We start from the raw sequence: 22,241 nt of genomic DNA, 5'->3' as shown, positions 1-22,241 counted from the left end.
AAACAGTGCCCTCGTGTGGCCAGTACTGGAATAGACATAGATAGGAAAATAAACAGCGACGTCGTGTGGCCATTACTGGAATAGACATAGATAGGAAAATAAACAGTGCCCTCGTGTGGCCAGTACTGGAATAGACATAGATAGGGAAATAAACAGTACCCTCGTGTGGCCATTACTGGAATAGACCTCAATAGGAAAATAAACATTGCCCTCGTGTGGCCAGTACTGGAATAGACATAGATAGGAAAATAAACAGTGAACCCGTGTGGCCATTACTGGAATAGACATGGATAGGAAAATAAACAGTAGGAAAATAAAATCCCACTCATGAAACCCGAGTGATTATCAAGCGTGGGTTGTGTCCAGGAACCTGGGGGATTTCTTTCCCGTGTGTGCATGTTTTCCTCTTTAAATCAACAGCCCATGCAGGTTTCCAGCTCTTAAGGCTATCGAGATTAGCCTGGCCGTCTCAGAAAAATATGGTACCTGGTTAAAGCAAGGGTTCATCTGAAGAAATTCAGTTTTCCACCCATTGCTTTGTCCCCTTTAGATGGCCTAACAAGAAAAGGAAAAGGAGACAAACCTCACCAACGTGGGGGAAGCCAGAATGTGCCAATCAAAAAAATAAAAACACTTTCCTGTATTTTTACTGTATTTTTACTGTGCTGGTTAGGCGGGGTCGGTGTGATATATCAGGACTGGGGGGGTTTAAAAATGTTCTTTAGTGTTATATGTATATTTCTATTTTTTCCCCTTTTACCTTCATGCCTGCAGCTGACTTTTCCTCCACCTCCTCTTCTCCCTTCGTCCGGCGAAGTTTCTACCTCCTCCTCCTTTTCAGAGCAGGAAGTCAGACCTAAGAAATATCAATAATGTCCATTATTTTCCCAAGAAGGGCAAGAGGGGTCCCCGTCCAAGCAGACATAGAATATTCCTAGCCCAGATTGCAGTGGAAAAAAGAATCAAGCGGGAAAGGAGCCTGCAGACGACTAGCGGGAAGCAATGTGCTTTCCCCCCTGTTTCTTCTTTCTGAAGCCCTTTCCCAAGAATCATATAATTCATTACTATTATTATTATTATTATTATTATGCATCTGGCTGGAAGGGACCTCAAGGGTCATCCAGTCCAACCCCCAGCAAGGCAGGAAAATGCGAAAGAACCAGAAGGAAACTGCATTTAATAAAAAGTGGAGGAATTTGGATCTGGAGGAATTAGCTGGTTACAAAACAACGGCTTCAAGCAGTGCTTCATCTGCACAATACATTGTTCAGGTACAGTTTCCAATACATTATTTCCTTCTTGGCAGGGGGTTTGACTCGATGGCCCTTGTGGTCTCTTCCAACTCTATGATTCTTTGATTCTAAGGGTGGCCAGAGGGGGAAAGCAATGGAGATTTGCACTTTATTTTATATAAATAATAAATTAATTATTATTATTATCATCACAGTCAGTTACTCTGGTGTTGCTGTAGCAAAGGGGAGCTTCCCCGACCCAATTCCAATAAATAAAAATACTATACGGTTAAGGCTGTTGCCATTACTGGAATAGACTTCAATAGAAAAATAAAAAGTGCCCTCGTGTGGCCAGTACTGGAGTAGACATGGATAGGAAAATAAACAGTGCCCTCGTGAGGCCAGTACTGGAATAGACATGGATAGGAAAATAAACAGTGCCCACGTGTGGCCAGTACTGGAATAGACATGGATAGGAAAATAAACAGTGCCCTCTTGTGGCCAGTACTGGAATAGACATGGATAGGAAAATAAACAGTGCCCTCGTGTGGCCATTACTGGAATAGACCTCAATAGGAAAATAAACAGTGCCCTCGGGTGGCCAGGACTGGAATAGACATGGATAGGGAAATAAACAGTGAACCCGTGTGGCCATTACTGGAATAGACATGGATAGGTAAATAAACAGTGCCCTCGTGTGGCCAGTACTGGAATAGACATGGATAGGAAAATAAACAGTGCCCTCGTGTGGCCAGTACTGGAATAGACATGGATAGGAAAATAAACAGTGCCCTCGGGTGGCCAGTACTGGAATAGACATAGATAGGGAAATAAACAGTGCCCTCGTGTGGCCAATACTGGAATAGACATAGATAGGGAAATAAACAGTGCCCTCGTGTGGCCAATACTAGAATAGACCTCAATAGGAAAATAAACAGTGCCCTCGTGAGGCCAGTACTGGAATAGACATGGATAGGAAAATAAACAGTGCCCTCGTGTGGCCAGTACTGGAATAGACATGCTTAGGAAAATAAACAGTGCCCTCTTGTGGCCAGTACTGGAATAGACATGGATAGGAAAATAAACAGTGCCCTCGTGTGGCCATTACTGGAATAGACCTCAATAGGAAAATAAACAGTGCCCTCGGGTGGCCAGGACTGGAATAGACATGGATAGGGAAATAAACAGTGAACCCGTGTGGCCATTACTGGAATAGACATGGATAGGTAAATAAACAGTGCCCTCGTGTGGCCAGTACTGGAATAGACATGGATAGGAAAATAAACAGTGAACCCGTGTGGCCATTACTGGAATAGACATGGATAGGTAAATAAACAGTGCCCTCGTGTGGCCAGTACTGGAATAGACATGGATAGGAAAATAAACAGTGCCCTCGTGTGGCCAGTACTGGAATAGACATGGATAGGAAAATAAACAGTGCCCTCGGGTGGCCAGTACTGGAATAGACATAGATAGGGAAATAAACAGTGCCCTCGTGTGGCCAATACTGGAATAGACATAGATAGGGAAATAAACAGTGCCCTCGTGTGGCCAATACTAGAATAGACCTCAATAGGAAAATAAACAGTGCCCTCGTGTGGCCAGTACTAGAATAGACATGGATAGGAAAATAAACAGTGCCCTCGGGTGGCCAGGACTGGAATAGACATAGATAGGAAAATAAACAGTGCCCTCGTGTGGCCAGGACTGGAATAGACATAGATAGGAAAATAAACAGTGCCCTCGTGTGGCCAGTACTAGAATAGACATAGATAGGAAAATAAACAGTGCCCTCGGGTGGCCAGGACTGGAATAGACATAGATAGGAAAATAAACAGTGCCCTCGTGTGGCCAGGACTGGAATAGACATGGATAGGGAAATAAACAGTGCCCACATGTGGCCAGTACTGGAATAGACATGGATAGGAAAATAAACAGTGCCCTCGTGTGGCCAGTACTGGAATAGACATGGATAGGAAAATAAACAGTGCCCTCGTGTGGCCAGTACTGGAATAGACATGGATAGGAAAATAAACAGTGCCCTCGTGTGGCCAGTACTGGAATAGACATGGATAGGAAAATAAACAGTGCCCTCGTGTGGCCAGGACTGGAATAGACATGGATAGGGAAATAAACAGTGCCCTCGTGTGGCCAGTACTGGAATAGACATAGATAGGGAAATAAACAGTGCCCTTGTGTGGCCAGTACTGGAATAGACATGGATAGGAAAATAAACAGTGCCCTCGTGTGGCCAGTACTGGAATAGACATCTTTAAATCAACAGCCCGTGCAAGTTTCCAGCTCTTAAGGCTATCGAGAAGTATCTGAAGAAGTGTGCATGCTGAAGAAGTGTGCATTTACTGTATTTTTACTGTGCTGGTTAGGGGGGGTCGGTGTGATATATCAGGACTGGGGGGGTTTAAAAATGTTCTTAAATGTTATGTGTATATTTCTATTTTTCCCCTTTTACCTTCATGTCTGCAGCTGACTTTTCCTCCACTTCCTCTTCTCCCTTCATCAGGCGAAGTTACTTCCTCCTCCTCCTTTTCAGAGCAGGAATTCAGACCTAAGAAAGATCAAGAATGTCGATTATTTTCCCAAGAAGGGCAAGAGGGGTCCCCGTCCAAGCAGACATAGAATATGTCCAGCCCAGATTGCAGTGGAAGAAAGAATCAAGTGGGAAAGGAGCCAGCAGACGACTAACGGGAAGAAATGTGCTTTCCCCCCTGTTTCTTCTTTCTGAAGCCCTTTCCCCAGAATCATATAATTTATTATTATTATTATTATTATTATTATTATTATTATGGTGCATCTAGCTGGAAGGGACCCCAATTCCAATAAATAAAAATACTATACGGTTAAGGCTGCTGCCATTACTGGAAAAGACATAAATAGGAAAATAAACAGTGCCCTCGTGTGGCCAGTACTGGAATAGACATGGATAGGAAAATAAACAGTGCCCTTGTGTGGCCAGGACTGGAATAGACCTCAATAGGAAAATAAACAGTGCCCTCGTGTGGCCAGTACTGGAATAAACATGGATAGGAAAATAAACAGTGCCCTTGTGTGGCCAGGACTGGAATAGACCTCAATAGGAAAATAAACAGTGCCCTCGTGTGGCCAGTACTGGAATAGACATAGATAGGAAAATAAACAGTAGGAAAATAAAATGCCACCCCTGGAACCTGAGTGAATATCAAGCGTGGGTTGTGTCCAGGAACCTGGGGGATTTCTTTCCCGTGTGCGCATGTTTTCCTCTTTAAATCAACAGCCCATGCAGGTTTCCAGCTCTTAAGGCTATCGAGAGGTATCTGAAGAAGTGTGCATGCACACGAAAGCTCTATCTAAAACTAACTTAGTTGGTCTTTAAGGTGCTACTGGAAGGAATTTTTTTATTTTGTTTTGAGATTAGCCTGGCCCTCTCAGAAAAATATGGTACCTGGTTAAAGCAATGGTTCATCTGAAGAAATTCAGTTTTCCACCCATTGCTGTGTCCCCTTTAGATGGCCTAACAAGAAAAGGAAAAGGAAACAAACCTCACCAACGTGTGGGGAAGCCAGGAGGTGCCAATCAAAGAAATAAAAACACTTTCCTGCATTTTTACTGTATTTTTACTTTGCTAGTTAGGCGGGGTCGGTGTGATATATCAGGACTGGGGGGGGTTAAAAATGTTCTTAAATGTTATGTGTATATTTCTATTTTTCCCCTTTTACCTTCATGTCTGCAGCTGACTTTTCCTCCACCTCCTCTTCTCCCTTCTTCCGGCGAAGTTTCTTCCTCCTCCTCCTTTTCAGAGAAGGAATTCAGACCTAAGAAATATCAGTAATGTCCATTATTTTCCCAAGAAGGGCAAGAGGGGTCCCCGTCCAAGCAGACATAGAATATGTCCAGCCCAGATTGCAGTGGAAGAAAGAATCAAGTGGGAAAGGAGCCAGCAGACGACTAACGGGAAGAAATGTGCTTTCCCCCCGGTTTATTCTTTCTGAAGCCCTTTCCAAAGAATCATATAATTTATTATTATTATTATTATTATTATTATTATTATGCATCTAGCTGGAAGGGACCCCAAGGGTCATCCAGTCCAACCCGCCGCAAGGCAGGAATCTACAAAAGAACCACAAGGAAACTGCATTTAATAAAAAGTGGAGGAATTGGGATCTTGAGGAATTAGCTGGTTACAAAACAACGGCTTCAAGCAGTGCTTCATCTGCACAATACATTGTTCAGGTTCAGTTTCCAATACATTAAGGGTGGCCTGAGGGGGAAAGCAATGGAGATTTGCACTTTATTTTATATAAATAAGAAATTAATTATTATTATTAGCATCACAGCCAGTTACTCTGGTGTTGCTGTAGCTAAGGGGAGCTTCCCCAACCCAATTCCAATAAATTAAAATACTATACGGTTAAGGCTGTTGCCATTACTGGAAAAGACATCGATAGGAAAATAAACAGTGCCCTCGTGTGGCCAGTACTGGAATAGACATGGATAGGAAAATAAACAGTGCCCTTGTGTGGCCAGGACTGGAATAGACCTCAATAGGAAAATAAACAGTGCCCTCGTGTGGCCAGTACTGGAATAAACATGGATAGGAAAATAAACAGTGCCCTTGTGTGGCCAGGACTGGAATAGACCTCAATAGGAAAATAAACAGTGCCCTCGTGTGGCCAGTACTGGAATAGACATAGATAGGAAAATAAACAGTAGGAAAATAAAATGCCACCCCTGGAACCTGAGTGAATATCAAGCGTGGGTTGTGTCCAGGAACCTGGGGGATTTCTTTCCCGTGTGCGCATGTTTTCCTCTTTAAATCAACAGCCCATGCAGGTTTCCAGCTCTTAAGGCTATCGAGAGGTATCTGAAGAAGTGTGCATGCACACGAAAGCTCTATCTAAAACTAACTTAGTTGGTCTTTAAGGTGCTACTGGAAGGAATTTTTTTATTTTGTTTTGAGATTAGCCTGGCCCTCTCAGAAAAATATGGTACCTGGTTAAAGCAATGGTTCATCTGAAGAAATTCAGTTTTCCACCCATTGCTGTGTCCCCTTTAGATGGCCTAACAAGAAAAGGAAAAGGAAACAAACCTCACCAACGTGTGGGGAAGCCAGGAGGTGCCAATCAAAGAAATAAAAACACTTTCCTGCATTTTTACTGTATTTTTACTTTGCTAGTTAGGCGGGGTCGGTGTGATATATCAGGACTGGGGGGGGGTTAAAAATGTTCTTAAATGTTATGTGTATATTTCTATTTTTCCCCTTTTACCTTCATGTCTGCAGCTGACTTTTCCTCCACCTCCTCTTCTCCCTTCTTCCGGCGAAGTTTCTTCCTCCTCCTCCTTTTCAGAGAAGGAATTCAGACCTAAGAAATATCAGTAATGTCCATTATTTTCCCAAGAAGGGCAAGAGGGGTCCCCGTCCAAGCAGACATAGAATATGTCCAGCCCAGATTGCAGTGGAAGAAAGAATCAAGTGGGAAAGGAGCCAGCAGACGACTAACGGGAAGAAATGTGCTTTCCCCCCGGTTTATTCTTTCTGAAGCCCTTTCCAAAGAATCATATAATTTATTATTATTATTATTATTATTATTATTATTATTATGCATCTAGCTGGAAGGGACCCCAAGGGTCATCCAGTCCAACCCGCCGCAAGGCAGGAATCTACAAAAGAACCACAAGGAAACTGCATTTAATAAAAAGTGGAGGAATTGGGATCTTGAGGAATTAGCTGGTTACAAAACAACGGCTTCAAGCAGTGCTTCATCTGCACAATACATTGTTCAGGTTCAGTTTCCAATACATTAAGGGTGGCCTGAGGGGGAAAGCAATGGAGATTTGCACTTTATTTTATATAAATAAGAAATTTATTATTATTATTAGCATCACAGCCAGTTACTCTGGTGTTGCTGTAGCTAAGGGGAGCTTCCCCAACCCAATTCCAATAAATTAAAATACTATACGGTTAAGGCTGTTGCCATTACTGGAAAAGACATCGATAGGAAAATAAACAGTACCCTCGTGTGGCCAGTACTGGAATAGACATGGATAGGAAAATAAACAGTGCCCTTGTGTGGCCAGGACTGGAATAGACCTCAATAGGAAAATAAACAGTGCCCTCGTGTGGCCAGTACTGGAATAGACATAGATAGGAAAATAAACAGTAGGAAAATAAAATGCCACCCCTGGAACCTGAGTGAATATCAAGCGTGGGTTGTGTCCAGGAACCTGGGGGATTTCTTTCCCGTGTGCGCATGTTTTCCTCTTTAAATCAACAGCCCATGCAGGTTTCCAGCTCTTAAGGCTATCGAGAGGTATCTGAAGAAGTGTGCATGCACACGAAAGCTCTATCTAAAACTAACTTAGTTGGTCTTTAAGGTGCTACTGGAAGGAATTTTTTTATTTTGTTTTGAGATTAGCCTGGCCCTCTCAGAAAAATATGGTACCTGGTTAAAGCAATGGTTCATCTGAAGAAATTCAGTTTTCCACCCATTGCTGTGTCCCCTTTAGATGGCCTAACAAGAAAAGGAAAAGGAAACAAACCTCACCAACGTGTGGGGAAGCCAGGAGGTGCCAATCAAAGAAATAAAAACACTTTCCTGCATTTTTACTGTATTTTTACATTGCTAGTTATGCGGGGTCGGTGTGATATATCAGGACTGGGGGGGGTTAAAAATGTTCTTAAATGTTATGTGTATATTTCTATTTTTCCCCTTTTACCTTCATGTCTGCAGCTGACTTTTCCTCCACCTCCTCTTCTCCCTTCTTCCGGCGAAGTTTCTTCCTCCTCCTCCTTTTCAGAGAAGGAATTCAGACCTAAGAAATATCAGTAATGTCCATTATTTTCCCAAGAAGGGCAAGAGGGGTCCCCGTCCAAGCAGACATAGAATATGTCCAGCCCAGATTGCAGTGGAAGAAAGAATCAAGTGGGAAAGGAGCCAGCAGACGACTAACGGGAAGAAATGTGCTTTCCCCCCGGTTTATTCTTTCTGAAGCCCTTTCCAAAGAATCATATAATTTATTATTATTATTATTATTATTATTATGCATCTAGCTGGAAGGGACCCCAAGGGTCATCCAGTCCCACCCGCCGCAAGGCAGGAATCTACAAAAGAACCACAAGGAAACTGTATTTAATAAAAAGTGGAGGAATTGGGATCTTGAGGAATTAGCTGGTTACCAAACAACGGCTTCAAGCAGTGCTTCATCTGCACAATACATTGTTCAGGTTCAGTTTCCAATACATTAAGGGTGGCCTGAGGGGGAAAGCAATGGAGATTTGCACTTTATTTTATATAAATAAGAAATTAATTATTATTATTAGCATCACAGCCAGTTACTCTGGTGTTGCTGTAGCTAAGGGGAGCTTCCCCAACCCAATTCCAATAAATTAAAATACTATACGGTTAAGGCTGTTGCCATTACTGGAAAAGACATCGATAGGAAAATAAACAGTACCCTCGTGTGGCCAGGACTGGAATAGACATGGATAGGAAAATAAACAGTGCCCTCGGGTGGCCAGGACTGGAATAGACATGGATAGGAAAATAAACAGTGCCCTCGTGTGGCCAGTACTGGAATAGACATAGATAGGAAAATAAACAGTGCCCTCGTGTGGCCAGTACTGGAATAGACATAGATAGGAAAATAAACAGTGCTCTTGTGTGGCCATTACTGGAATAGACTTCAATAGGAAAATAAACAGTGCCCTCGGGTGGCCATTACTGGAATAGACCTCAATAGGAAAATAAACAGTGCCCTCGTGTGGCCATAACTGGAATAGACCGCAAAAGGAAAATAAACAGTGCCCTCGTGTGGCCAGTACTGGAAAAGACATCGATAGGAAAATAAACAGTACCCTCGTGTGGCCAGTACTGGAATAGACATGGATAGGGAAATAAACAGTGCCCTCGGGTGGCCAGGACTGGAATAGACATGGATAGGAAAATAAACAGTGCCCTTGTGTGGCCAGTACTGGAATAGACATAGATAGGAAAATAAACAGTGCCCTCGTGTGGCCAGTACTGGAATAGACATAGATAGGAAAATAAACAGTGCTCTTGTGTGGCCATTACTGGAATAGACTTCAATAGGAAAATAAACAGTGCCCTCGGGTGGCCATTACTGGAATAGACCTCAATAGGAAAATAAACAGTGCCCTCGTGTGGCCATAATTGGAATAGACCTCAAAAGGAAAATAAACAGTGCCCTCGTGTGGCCATAACTGGAATAGACCGCAAAAGGAAAATAAACAGTGCCCTCGTGTGGCCAGTACTGGAATATACATCGATAGGAAAATAAACAGTGCCCTCGTGTGGCAAGGACTGGAATAGACATCGATAGGAAAATAAACAGTGCCCTCGTGTGGCCAGTACTGGAATAGACCTCAATAGGAAAATAAACAGTGCCCTCGTGTGGCCATTACTGGAAGAGACATGGTTAGGAAAATAAACAGTGCCCACGTGTGGCCAGTACTGGAAGAGACATGGTTAGGAAAATAAACAGTGCCCACGTGTGGCCAGTACTGGAATAGACATAGATAGGAAAATAAACAGTGCTCTTGTGTGGCCATTACTGGAATAGACTTCAATAGGAAAATAAACAGTGCCCTCGGGTGGCCATTACTGGAATAGACCTCAATAGGAAAATAAACAGTGCCCTCGTGTGGCCATAACTGGAATAGACCTCAATAGGAAAATAAACAGTGCCCTCGTGTGGCCAGTACTGGAATAGACATAGATAGGAAAATAAACAGCGACGTCGTGTGGCCATTACTGGAATAGACATAGATAGGAAAATAAACAGTGCCCTCGTGTGGCCAGTACTGGAATAGACATAGATAGGGAAATAAACAGTACCCTCGTGTGGCCATTACTGGAATAGACCTCAATAGGAAAATAAACATTGCCCTCGTGTGGCCAGTACTGGAATAGACATAGATAGGAAAATAAACAGTGAACCCGTGTGGCCATTACTGGAATAGACATGGATAGGAAAATAAACAGTAGGAAAATAAAATCCCACTCATGAAACCCGAGTGATTATCAAGCGTGGGTTGTGTCCAGGAACCTGGGGGATTTCTTTCCCGTGTGTGCATGTTTTCCTCTTTAAATCAACAGCCCATGCAGGTTTCCAGCTCTTAAGGCTATCGAGATTAGCCTGGCCGTCTCAGAAAAATATGGTACCTGGTTAAAGCAAGGGTTCATCTGAAGAAATTCAGTTTTCCACCCATTGCTTTGTCCCCTTTAGATGGCCTAACAAGAAAAGGAAAAGGAGACAAACCTCACCAACGTGGGGGAAGCCAGAATGTGCCAATCAAAAAAATAAAAACACTTTCCTGTATTTTTACTGTATTTTTACTGTGCTGGTTAGGCGGGGTCGGTGTGATATATCAGGACTGGGGGGGTTTAAAAATGTTCTTTAGTGTTATATGTATATTTCTATTTTTTCCCCTTTTACCTTCATGCCTGCAGCTGACTTTTCCTCCACCTCCTCTTCTCCCTTCGTCCGGCGAAGTTTCTACCTCCTCCTCCTTTTCAGAGCAGGAAGTCAGACCTAAGAAATATCAATAATGTCCATTATTTTCCCAAGAAGGGCAAGAGGGGTCCCCGTCCAAGCAGACATAGAATATTCCTAGCCCAGATTGCAGTGGAAAAAAGAATCAAGCGGGAAAGGAGCCTGCAGACGACTAGCGGGAAGCAATGTGCTTTCCCCCCTGTTTCTTCTTTCTGAAGCCCTTTCCCAAGAATCATATAATTCATTACTATTATTATTATTATTATTATGCATCTGGCTGGAAGGGACCTCAAGGGTCATCCAGTCCAACCCCCAGCAAGGCAGGAAAATGCGAAAGAACCAGAAGGAAACTGCATTTAATAAAAAGTGGAGGAATTTGGATCTGGAGGAATTAGCTGGTTACAAAACAACGGCTTCAAGCAGTGCTTCATCTGCACAATACATTGTTCAGGTACAGTTTCCAATACATTATTTCCTTCTTGGCAGGGGGTTCGACTCGATGGCCCTTGTGGTCTCTTCCAACTCTATGATTCTTTGATTCTAAGGGTGGCCAGAGGGGGAAAGCAATGGAGATTTGCACTTTATTTTATATAAATAATAAATTAATTATTATTATTATCATCACAGTCAGTTACTCTGGTGTTGCTGTAGCAAAGGGGAGCTTCCCCGACCCAATTCCAATAAATAAAAATACTATACGGTTAAGGCTGTTGCCATTACTGGAATAGACTTCAATAGAAAAATAAAAAGTGCCCTCGTGTGGCCAGTACTGGAGTAGACATGGATAGGAAAATAAACAGTGCCCTCGTGAGGCCAGTACTGGAATAGACATGGATAGGAAAATAAACAGTGCCCACGTGTGGCCAGTACTGGAATAGACATGGATAGGAAAATAAACAGTGCCCTCTTGTGGCCAGTACTGGAATAGACATGGATAGGAAAATAAACAGTGCCCTCGGGTGGCCAGGACTGGAATAGACATGGATAGGGAAATAAACAGTGCCCTCGTGTGGCCATTACTGGAATAGACCTCAATAGGAAAATAAACAGTGCCCTCGGGTGGCCAGGACTGGAATAGACATGGATAGGGAAATAAACAGTGAACCCGTGTGGCCATTACTGGAATAGACATGGATAGGTAAATAAACAGTGCCCTCGTGTGGCCAGTACTGGAATAGACATGGATAGGAAAATAAACAGTGAACCCGTGTGGCCATTACTGGAATAGACATGGATAGGTAAATAAACAGTGCCCTCGTGTGGCCAGTACTGGAATAGACATGGATAGGAAAATAAACAGTGCCCTCGTGTGGCCAGTACTGGAATAGACATGGATAGGAAAATAAACAGTGCCCTCGGGTGGCCAGTACTGGAATAGACATAGATAGCGAAATAAACAGTGCCCTCGTGTGGCCAATACTGGAATAGACATAGATAGGGAAATAAACAGTGCCCTCGTGTGGCCAATACTAGAATAGACCTCAATAGGAAAATAAACAGTGCCCTCGTGTGGCCAGTACTAGAATAGACATGGATAGGAAAATAAACAGTGCCCTCGGGTGGCCAGGACTGGAATAGACATAGATAGGAAAATAAACAGTGCCCTCGTGTGGCCAGGACTGGAATAGACATAGATAGGAAAATAAACAGTGCCCTCGTGTGGCCAGTACTAGAATAGACATAGATAGGAAAATAAACAGTGCCCTCGGGTGGCCAGGACTGGAATAGACATAGATAGGAAAATAAACAGTGCCCTCGTGTGGCCAGGACTGGAATAGACATGGATAGGGAAATAAACAGTGCCCACGTGTGGCCAGTACTGGAATAGACATGGATAGGAAAATAAACAGTGCCCTCGTGTGGCCAGTACTGGAATAGACATGGATAGGAAAATAAACAGTGCCCTCGTGTGGCCAGTACTGGAATAGACATGGATAGGAAAATAAACAGTGCCCTCGTGTGGCCAGTACTGGAATAGACATGGATAGGAAAATAAACAGTGCCCTCGTGTGGCCAGGACTGGAATAGACATGGATAGGGAAATAAACAGTGCCCTCGTGTGGCCAGTACTGGAATAGACATAGATAGGGAAATAAACAGTGCCCTTGTGTGGCCAGTACTGGAATAGACATGGATAGGAAAATAAACAGTGCCCTCGTGTGGCCAGTACTGGAATAGACATCTTTAAATCAACAGCCCGTGCAAGTTTCCAGCTCTTAAGGCTATCGAGAAGTATCTGAAGAAGTGTGCATGCTGAAGAAGTGTGCATTTACTGTATTTTTACTGTGCTGGTTAGGGGGGGTCGGTGTGATATATCAGGACTGGGGGGGTTTAAAAATGTTCTTAAATGTTATGTGTATATTTCTATTTTTCCCCTTTTACCTTCATGTCTGCAGCTGACTTTTCCTCCACTTCCTCTTCTCCCTTCATCAGGCGAAGTTACTTCCTCCTCCTCCTTTTCAGAGCAGGAATTCAGACCTAAGAAATATCAAGAATGTCGATTATTTTCCCAAGAAGGGCAAGAGGGGTCCCCGTCCAAGCAGACATAGAATATGTCCAGCCCAGATTGCAGTGGAAGAAAGAATCAAGTGGGAAAGGAGCCAGCAGACGACTAACGGGAAGAAATGTGCTTTCCCCCCTGTTTCTTCTTTCTGAAGCCCTTTCCCCAGAATCATATAATTTATTATTATTATTATTATTATTATTATGGTGCATCTAGCTGGAAGGGACCCCAATTCCAATAAATAAAAATACTATACGGTTAAGGCTGCTGCCATTACTGGAAAAGACATAAATAGGAAAATAAACAGTGCCCTCGTGTGGCCAGTGCTGGAATAGACTTCAATAGGAAAATAAACAGTGCCCTCGTGTGGCCATTACTGGAATAGACCTCAATAGGAAAATAAACAGTGCCCTCGTGTGGCCATTACTGGAATAGACATGGATAGGAAAATAAACAGTGCCCTTGTGTGGCCAGGACTGGAATAGACCTCAATAGGAAAATAAACAGTGCCCTCGTGTGGCCAGTACTGGAATAGACATAGATAGGAAAATAAACAGTAGGAAAATAAAATGCCACCCCTGGAACCTGAGTGAATATCAAGCGTGGGTTGTGTCCAGGAACCTGGGGGATTTCTTTCCCGTGTGCGCATGTTTTCCTCTTTAAATCAACAGCCCATGCAGGTTTCCAGCTCTTAAGGCTATCGAGAGGTATCTGAAGAAGTGTGCATGCACACGAAAGCTCTATCTAAAACTAACTTAGTTGGTCTTTAAGGTGCTACTGGAAGGAATTTTTTTATTTTGTTTTGAGATTAGCCTGGCCCTCTCAGAAAAATATGGTACCTGGTTAAAGCAATGGTTCATCTGAAGAAATTCAGTTTTCCACCCATTGCTGTGTCCCCTTTAGATGGCCTAACAAGAAAAGGAAAAGGAAACAAACCTCACCAACGTGTGGGGAAGCCAGGAGGTGCCAATCAAAGAAATAAAAACACTTTCCTGTATTTTTACTGTATTTTTACTGTGCTAGTTAGGCGGGGTCGGTGTGATATATCAGGACTGGGGGGGTTTAAAAATGTTCTTAAATGTTATGTGTATATTTCTATTTTTCCCCTTTTACCTTCATGTCTGCAGCTGACTTTTCCTCCACCTCCTCTTCTCCCTTCTTCCGGCGAAGTTTCTTCCTCCTCCTCCTTTTCAGAGAAGGAATTCAGACCTAAGAAATATCAGTAATGTCCATTATTTTCCCAAGAAGGGCAAGAGGGGTCCCCGTCCAAGCAGACATAGAATATGTCCAGCCCAGATTGCAGTGGAAGAAAGAATCAAGTGGGAAAGGAGCCAGCAGACGACTAACGGGAAGAAATGTGCTTTCCCCCCGGTTTATTCTTTCTGAAGCCCTTTCCAAAGAATCATATAATTTATTATTATTATTATTATTATTATTATTATTATGCATCTAGCTGGAAGGGACCCCAAGGGTCATCCAGTCCAACCCGCCGCAAGGCAGGAATCTACAAAAGAACCACAAGGAAACTGCATTTAATAAAAAGTGGAGGAATTGGGATCTTGAGGAATTAGCTGGTTACAAAACAACGGCTTCAAGCAGTGCTTCATCTGCACAATACATTGTTCAGGTTCAGTTTCCAATACATTAAGGGTGGCCTGAGGGGGAAAGCAATGGAGATTTGCACTTTATTTTATATAAATAAGAAATTAATTATTATTATTAGCATCACAGCCAGTTACTCTGGTGTTGCTGTAGCTAAGGGGAGCTTCCCCAACCCAATTCCAATAAATTAAAATACTATACGGTTAAGGCTGTTGCCATTACTGGAAAAGACATCGATAGGAAAATAAACAGTACCCTCGTGTGGCCAGTACTGGAATAGACATGGATAGGAAAATAAACAGTGCCCTTGTGTGGCCAGGACTGGAATAGACCTCAATAGGAAAATAAACAGTGCCCTCGTGTGGCCAGTACTGGAATAAACATGGATAGGAAAATAAACAGTGCCCTTGTGTGGCCATTACTGGAATAGACATGGATAGGAAAATAAACAGTGCCCTTGTGTGGCCAGGACTGGAATAGACCTCAATAGGAAAATAAACAGTGCCCTCGTGTGGCCATTACTGGAATAGACATGGATAGGAAAATAAACAGTGCCCTTGTGTGGCCAGGACTGGAATAGACCTCAATAGGAAAATAAACAGTGCCCTCGTGTGGCCAGTACTGGAATAGACATAGATAGGAAAATAAACAGTAGGAAAATAAAATGCCACCCCTGGAACCTGAGTGAATATCAAGCGTGGGTTGTGTCCAGGAACCTGGGGGATTTCTTTCCCGTGTGCGCATGTTTTCCTCTTTAAATCAACAGCCCATGCAGGTTTCCAGCTCTTAAGGCTATCGAGAGGTATCTGAAGAAGTGTGCATGCACACGAAAGCTCTATCTAAAACTAACTTAGTTGGTCTTTAAGGTGCTACTGGAAGGAATTTTTTTATTTTGTTTTGAGATTAGCCTGGCCCTCTCAGAAAAATATGGTACCTGGTTAAAGCAATGGTTCATCTGAAGAAATTCAGTTTTCCACCCATTGCTGTGTCCCCTTTAGATGGCCTAACAAGAAAAGGAAAAGGAAACAAACCTCACCAACGTGTGGGGAAGCCAGGAGGTGCCAATCAAAGAAATAAAAACACTTTCCTGCATTTTTACTGTATTTTTACTTTGCTAGTTAGGCGGGGTCGGTGTGATATATCAGGACTGGGGGGGGTTAAAAATGTTCTTAAATGTTATGTGTATATTTCTATTTTTCCCCTTTTACCTTCATGTCTGCAGCTGACTTTTCCTCCACCTCCTCTTCTCCCTTCTTCCGGCGAAGTTTCTTCCTCCTCCTCCTTTTCAGAGCAGGAATTCAGACCTAAGAAATATCAGTAATGTCCATTATTTTCCCAAGAAGGGCAAGAGGGGTCCCCGTCCAAGCAGACATAGAATATGTCCAGCCCAGATTGCAGTGGAAGAAAGAATCAAGTGGGAAAGGAGCCAGCAGACGACTAACGGGAAGAAATGTGCTTTCCCCCCGGTTTATTCTTTCTGAAGCCCTTTCCAAAGAATCATATAATTTATTATTATTATTATTATTATTATTATTATTATGCATCTAGCTGGAAGGGACCCCAAGGGTCATCCAGTCCAACCCGCCGCAAGGCAGGAATCTACAAAAGAACCACAAGGAAACTGCATTTAATAAAAAGTGGAGGAATTGGGATCTTGAGGAATTAGCTGGTTACAAAACAACGGCTTCAAGCAGTGCTTCATCTGCACAATACATTGTTCAGGTTCAGTTTCCAATACATTAAGGGTGGCCTGAGGGGGAAAGCAATGGAGATTTGCACTTTATTTTATATAAATAAGAAATTAATTATTATTATTAGCATCACAGCCAGTTACTCTGGTGTTGCTGTAGCTAAGGGGAGCTTCCCCAACCCAATTCCAATAAATTAAAATATTATACGGTTAAGGCTGTTGCCATTACTGGAAAAGACATCGATAGGAAAATAAACAGTACCCTCGTGTGGCCAGGACTGGAATAGACATGGATAGGAAAATAAACAGTGCCCTTGTGTGGCCAGGACTGGAATAGACCTCAATAGGAAAATAAACAGTGCCCTCGTGTGGCCAGTACTGGAATAGACATAGATAGGAAAATAAACAGTAGGAAAATAAAATGCCACCCCTGGAACCTGAGTGAATATCAAGCGTGGGTTGTGTCTAGGAACCTGGGGGATTTCTTTCCCGTGTGCGCATGTTTTCCTCTTTAAATCAACAGCCCATGCAGGTTTCCAGCTCTTAAGGCTATCGAGAGGTATCTGAAGAAGTGTGCATGCACACGAAAGCTCTATCTAAAACTAACTTAGTTGGTCTTTAAGGTGCTACTGGAAGGAATTTTTTTATTTTGTTTTGAGATTAGCCTGGCCCTCTCAGAAAAATATGGTACCTGGTTAAAGCAATGGTTCATCTGAAGAAATTCAGTTTTCCACCCATTGCTGTGTCCCCTTTAGATGGCCTAACAAGAAAAGGAAAAGGAAACAAACCTCACCAACGTGTGGGGAAGCCAGGAGGTGCCAATCAAAGAAATAAAAACACTTTCCTGTATTTTTACTGTATTTTTACTGTGCTAGTTAGGCGGGGTCGGTGTGATATATCAGGACTGGGGGCGTTTAAAAATGTTCTTAAATGTTATGTGTATATTTCTATTTTTCCCCTTTTACCTTCATGTCTGCAGCTGACTTTTCCTCCACCTCCTCTTCTCCCTTCTTCCGGCGAAGTTTCTTCCTCCTCCTCCTTTTCAGAGAAGGAATTCAGACCTAAGAAATATCAGTAATGTCCATTATTTTCCCAAGAAGGGCAAGAGGGGTCCCCGTCCAAGCAGACATAGAATATGTCCAGCCCAGATTGCAGTGGAAGAAAGAATCAAGTGGGAAAGGAGCCAGCAGACGACTAACGGGAAGAAATGTGCTTTCCCCCCTGTTTATTCTTTCTGAAGCCCTTTCCAAAGAATCATATAATTTATTATTATTATTATTATTATTATTATTATTATTATGCATCTAGCTGGAAGGGACCCCAAGGGTCATCCAGTCCCACCCGCCGCAAGGCAGGAATCTACAAAAGAACCACAAGGAAACTGTATTTAATAAAAAGTGGAGGAATTGGGATCTTGAGGAATTAGCTGGTTACAAAACAACGGCTTCAAGCAGTGCTTCATCTGCACAATACATTGTTCAGGTTCAGTTTCCAATACATTAAGGGTGGCCTGAGGGGGAAAGCAATGGAGATTTGCACTTTATTTTATATAAATAAGAAATTAATAATTATTATTAGCATCACAGCCAGTTACTCTGGTGTTGCTGTAGCTAAGGGGAGCTTCCCCAACCCAATTCCAATAAATTAAAATACTATACGGTTAAGGCTGTTGCCATTACTGGAATAGACATAGATAGGAAAATAAACAGTGCCCTCGTGTGGCCAGTACTGGAATAGACATAGATAGGAAAATAAACAGTGCTCTTGTGTGGCCATTACTGGAATAGACTTCAATAGGAAAATAAACAGTGCCCTCGGGTGGCCATTACTGGAATAGACCTCAATAGGAAAATAAACAGTGCCCTCGTGTGGCCATAATTGGAATAGACCTCAAAAGGAAAATAAACAGTGCCCTCGTGTGGCCATAACTGGAATAGACCGCAAAAGGAAAATAAACAGTGCCCTCGTGTGGCCAGTACTGGAATATACATCGATAGGAAAATAAACAGTGCCCTCGTGTGGCAAGGACTGGAATAGACATCGATAGGAAAATAAACAGTGCCCTCGTGTGGCCAGTACTGGAATAGACCTCAATAGGAAAATAAACAGTGCCCTCGTGTGGCCATTACTGGAAGAGACATGGTTAGGAAAATAAACAGTGCCCACGTGTGGCCAGTACTGGAAGAGACATGGTTAGGAAAATAAACAGTGCCCACGTGTGGCCAGTACTGGAATAGACATAGATAGGAAAATAAACAGTGCTCTTGTGTGGCCATTACTGGAATAGACTTCAATAGGAAAATAAACAGTGCCCTCGGGTGGCCATTACTGGAATAGACCTCAATAGGAAAATAAACAGTGCCCTCGTGTGGCCATAACTGGAATAGACCTCAATAGGAAAATAAACAGTGCCCTCGTGTGGCCAGTACTGGAATAGACATAGATAGGGAAATAAACAGTACCCTCGTGTGGCCATTACTGGAATAGACCTCAATAGGAAAATAAACATTGCCCTCGTGTGGCCAGTACTGGAATAGACATAGATAGGAAAATAAACAGTGAACCCGTGTGGCCATTACTGGAATAGACATGGATAGGAAAATAAACAGTAGGAAAATAAAATCCCACTCATGAAACCCGAGTGAATATCAAGCGTGGGTTGTGTCCAGGAACCTGGGGGATTTCTTTCCCGTGTGTGCATGTTTTCCTCTTTAAATCAACAGCCCATGCAGGTTTCCAGCTCTTAAGGCTATCGAGATTAGCCTGGCCGTCTCAGAAAAATATGGTACCTGGTTAAAGCAATGGTTCATCTGAAGAAATTCAGTTTTCCACCCATTGCTTTGTCCCCTTTAGATGGCCTAACAAGAAAAGGAAAAGGAGACAAACCTCACCAACGTGGGGGAAGCCAGAATGTGCCAATCAAAAAAATAAAAACACTTTCCTGTATTTTTACTGTATTTTTACTGTGCTGGTTAGGCGGGGTCGGTGTGATATATCAGGACTGGGGGGGTTTAAAAATGTTCTTTAGTGTTATATGTATATTTCTATTTTTTCCCCTTTTACCTTCATGCCTGCAGCTGACTTTTCCTCCACCTCCTCTTCTCCCTTCGTCCGGCGAAGTTTCTACCTCCTCCTCCTTTTCAGAGCAGGAAGTCAGACCTAAGAAATATCAATAATGTCCATTATTTTCCCAAGAAGGGCAAGAGGGGTCCCCGTCCAAGCAGACATAGAATATTCCTAGCCCAGATTGCAGTGGAAAAAAGAATCAAGCGGGAAAGGAGCCTGCAGACGACTAGCGGGAAGCAATGTGCTTTCCCCCCTGTTTCTTCTTTCTGAAGCCCTTTCCCAAGAATCATATAATTCATTACTATTATTATTATTATTATTATTATTATGCATCTGGCTGGAAGGGACCTCAAGGGTCATCCAGTCCAACCCCCAGCAAGGCGGGAAAATGCGAAAGAACCAGAAGGAAACTGCATTTAATAAAAAGTGGAGGAATTTGGATCTGGAGGAATTAGCTGGTTACAAAACAACGGCTTCAAGCAGTGCTTCATCTGCACAATACATTGTTCAGGTACAGTTTCCAATACATTATTTCCTTCTTGGCAGGGGGTTCGACTCGATGGCCCTTGTGGTCTCTTCCAACTCTATGATTCTTTGATTCTAAGGGTGGCCTGAGGGGGAAAGCAATGGAGATTTGCACTTTATTTTATATAAATAATAAATTAATTATTATTATTATCATCACAGTCAGTTACTCTGGTGTTGCTGTAGCAAAGGGGAGCTTCCCCGACCCAATTCCAATAAATAAAAATACTATACGGTTAAGGCTGTTGCCATTACTGGAATAGACTTCAATAGAAAAATAAAAAGTGCCCTCGTGTGGCCAGTACTGGAGTAGACATGGATAGGAAAATAAACAGTGCCCTCGTGTGGCCAGTACTGGAATAGACATGGATAGGAAAATAAACAGTGCCCACGTGTGGCCAGTACTGGAATATACATGGATAGGAAAATAAACAGTGCCCTCTTGTGGCCAGTACTGGAATAGACATGGATAGGAAAATAAACAGTGCCCTCGGGTGGCCAGGACTGGAATAGACATGGATAGGGAAATAAACAGTGCCCTCGTGTGGCCAGTACTGGAATAGACATAGATAGGAAAATAAACAGTGCCCTCGTGTGGCCATTACTGGAATAGACCTCAATAGGAAAATAAACAGTGCCCTCGGGTGGCCAGGACTGGAATAGACATGGATAGGGAAATAAACAGTGCCCTCGTGTGGCCAGGACTGGAATAGACATAGATAGGAAAATAAACAGTGAACCCGTGTGGCCATTACTGGAATAGACATGGATAGGTAAATAAACAGTGCCCTCGTGTGGCCAGTACTGGAGTAGACATGGATAGGAAAATAAACAGTGCCCTCGTGTGGCCAGTACTGGAATAGACATAGATAGGAAAATAAACAGTGCCCTCGGGTGGCCAGGACTGGAATAAACATGGATAGGAAAATAAACAGTGCCCTTGTGTGGCCAGTACTGGAATAGACATGGATAGGAAAATAAACAGTACCCTCGTGTGGCCAGTACTGGAATAGACATGGATAGGAAAATAAACAGTGCCCTCGGGTGGCCAGTACTGGAATAGACATAGATAGGGAAATAAACAGTGCCCTCGTGTGGCCAATACTGGAATAGACCTCAATAGGAAAATAAACAGTGCCCTCGTGTGGCCAATACTAGAATAGACCTCAATAGGAAAATAAACAGTGCCCTCGTGTGGCCAGTACTAGAATAGACATGGATAGGAAAATAAACAGTGCCCTCGGGTGGCCAGGACTGGAATAGACATAGATAGGAAAATAAACAGTGCCCTCGTGTGGCCAGGACTGGAATAGACATAGATAGGAAAATAAACAGTGCCCTCGTGTGGCCAGTACTAGAATAGACATAGATAGGAAAATAAACAGTGCCCTCGGGTGGCCAGGACTGGAATAGACATAGATAGGAAAATAAACAGTGCCCTCGTGTGGCCAGGACTGGAATAGACATGGATAGGGAAATAAACAGTGCCCACGTGTGGCCAGTACTGGAATAGACATGGATAGGAAAATAAACAGTGCCCTCGTGTGGCCAGTACTGGAATAGACATGGATAGGAAAATAAACAGTGCCCTCGTGTGGCCAGTACTGGAATAGACATGGATAGGAAAATAAACAGTGCCCTCGTGTGGCCAGTACTGGAATAGACATGGATAGGAAAATAAACAGTGCCCTCGTGTGGCCAGTACTGGAATAGACATGGATAGGAAAATAAACAGTGCCCTCGTGTGGCCAGGACTGGAATAGACATGGATAGGGAAATAAACAGTGCCCTCGTGTGGCCAGTACTGGAATAGACATAGATAGGGAAATAAACAGTGCCCTTGTGTGGCCAGTACTGGAATAGACATGGATAGGAAAATAAACAGTGCCCTCGTGTGGCCAGTACTGGAATAGACATCTTTAAATCAACAGCCCGTGCAAGTTTCCAGCTCTTAAGGCTATCGAGAAGTATCTGAAGAAGTGTGCATGCTGAAGAAGTGTGCATTTACTGTATTTTTACTGTGCTGGTTAGGGGGGGTCGGTGTGATATATCAGGACTGGGGGGGTTTAAAAATGTTCTTAAATGTTATGTGTATATTTCTATTTTTCCCCTTTTA

General features: G+C 43.0%; 1 long non-coding RNA gene across 1 annotated transcript in view; it reads right to left on the bottom strand.

The window, feature by feature from the left end:
* Positions 1-3,800, bottom strand: part of LOC310835504 — a 59,153-nt gene extending 55,353 nt beyond the window's left edge. Inside the window, exon 1 of the long non-coding RNA XR_014559683.1 lies at positions 3,764-3,800. This is a non-coding gene — a long non-coding RNA (uncharacterized lncRNA). The remainder of the gene's footprint in view (positions 1-3,763) is intronic.
* Between the last annotated feature and the right edge of the window lie 18,441 nt (positions 3,801-22,241).

Source organism: Podarcis gaigeae, assembly GCF_964106915.1.
Source record: "Podarcis gaigeae genome assembly, chromosome: 18".
Lineage (NCBI taxonomy): Eukaryota > Metazoa > Chordata > Lepidosauria > Squamata > Lacertidae > Podarcis > Podarcis gaigeae.
Note: the sequence above shows the minus strand (reverse complement) of the source record. Positions and strands in the feature narration are given on the sequence as shown.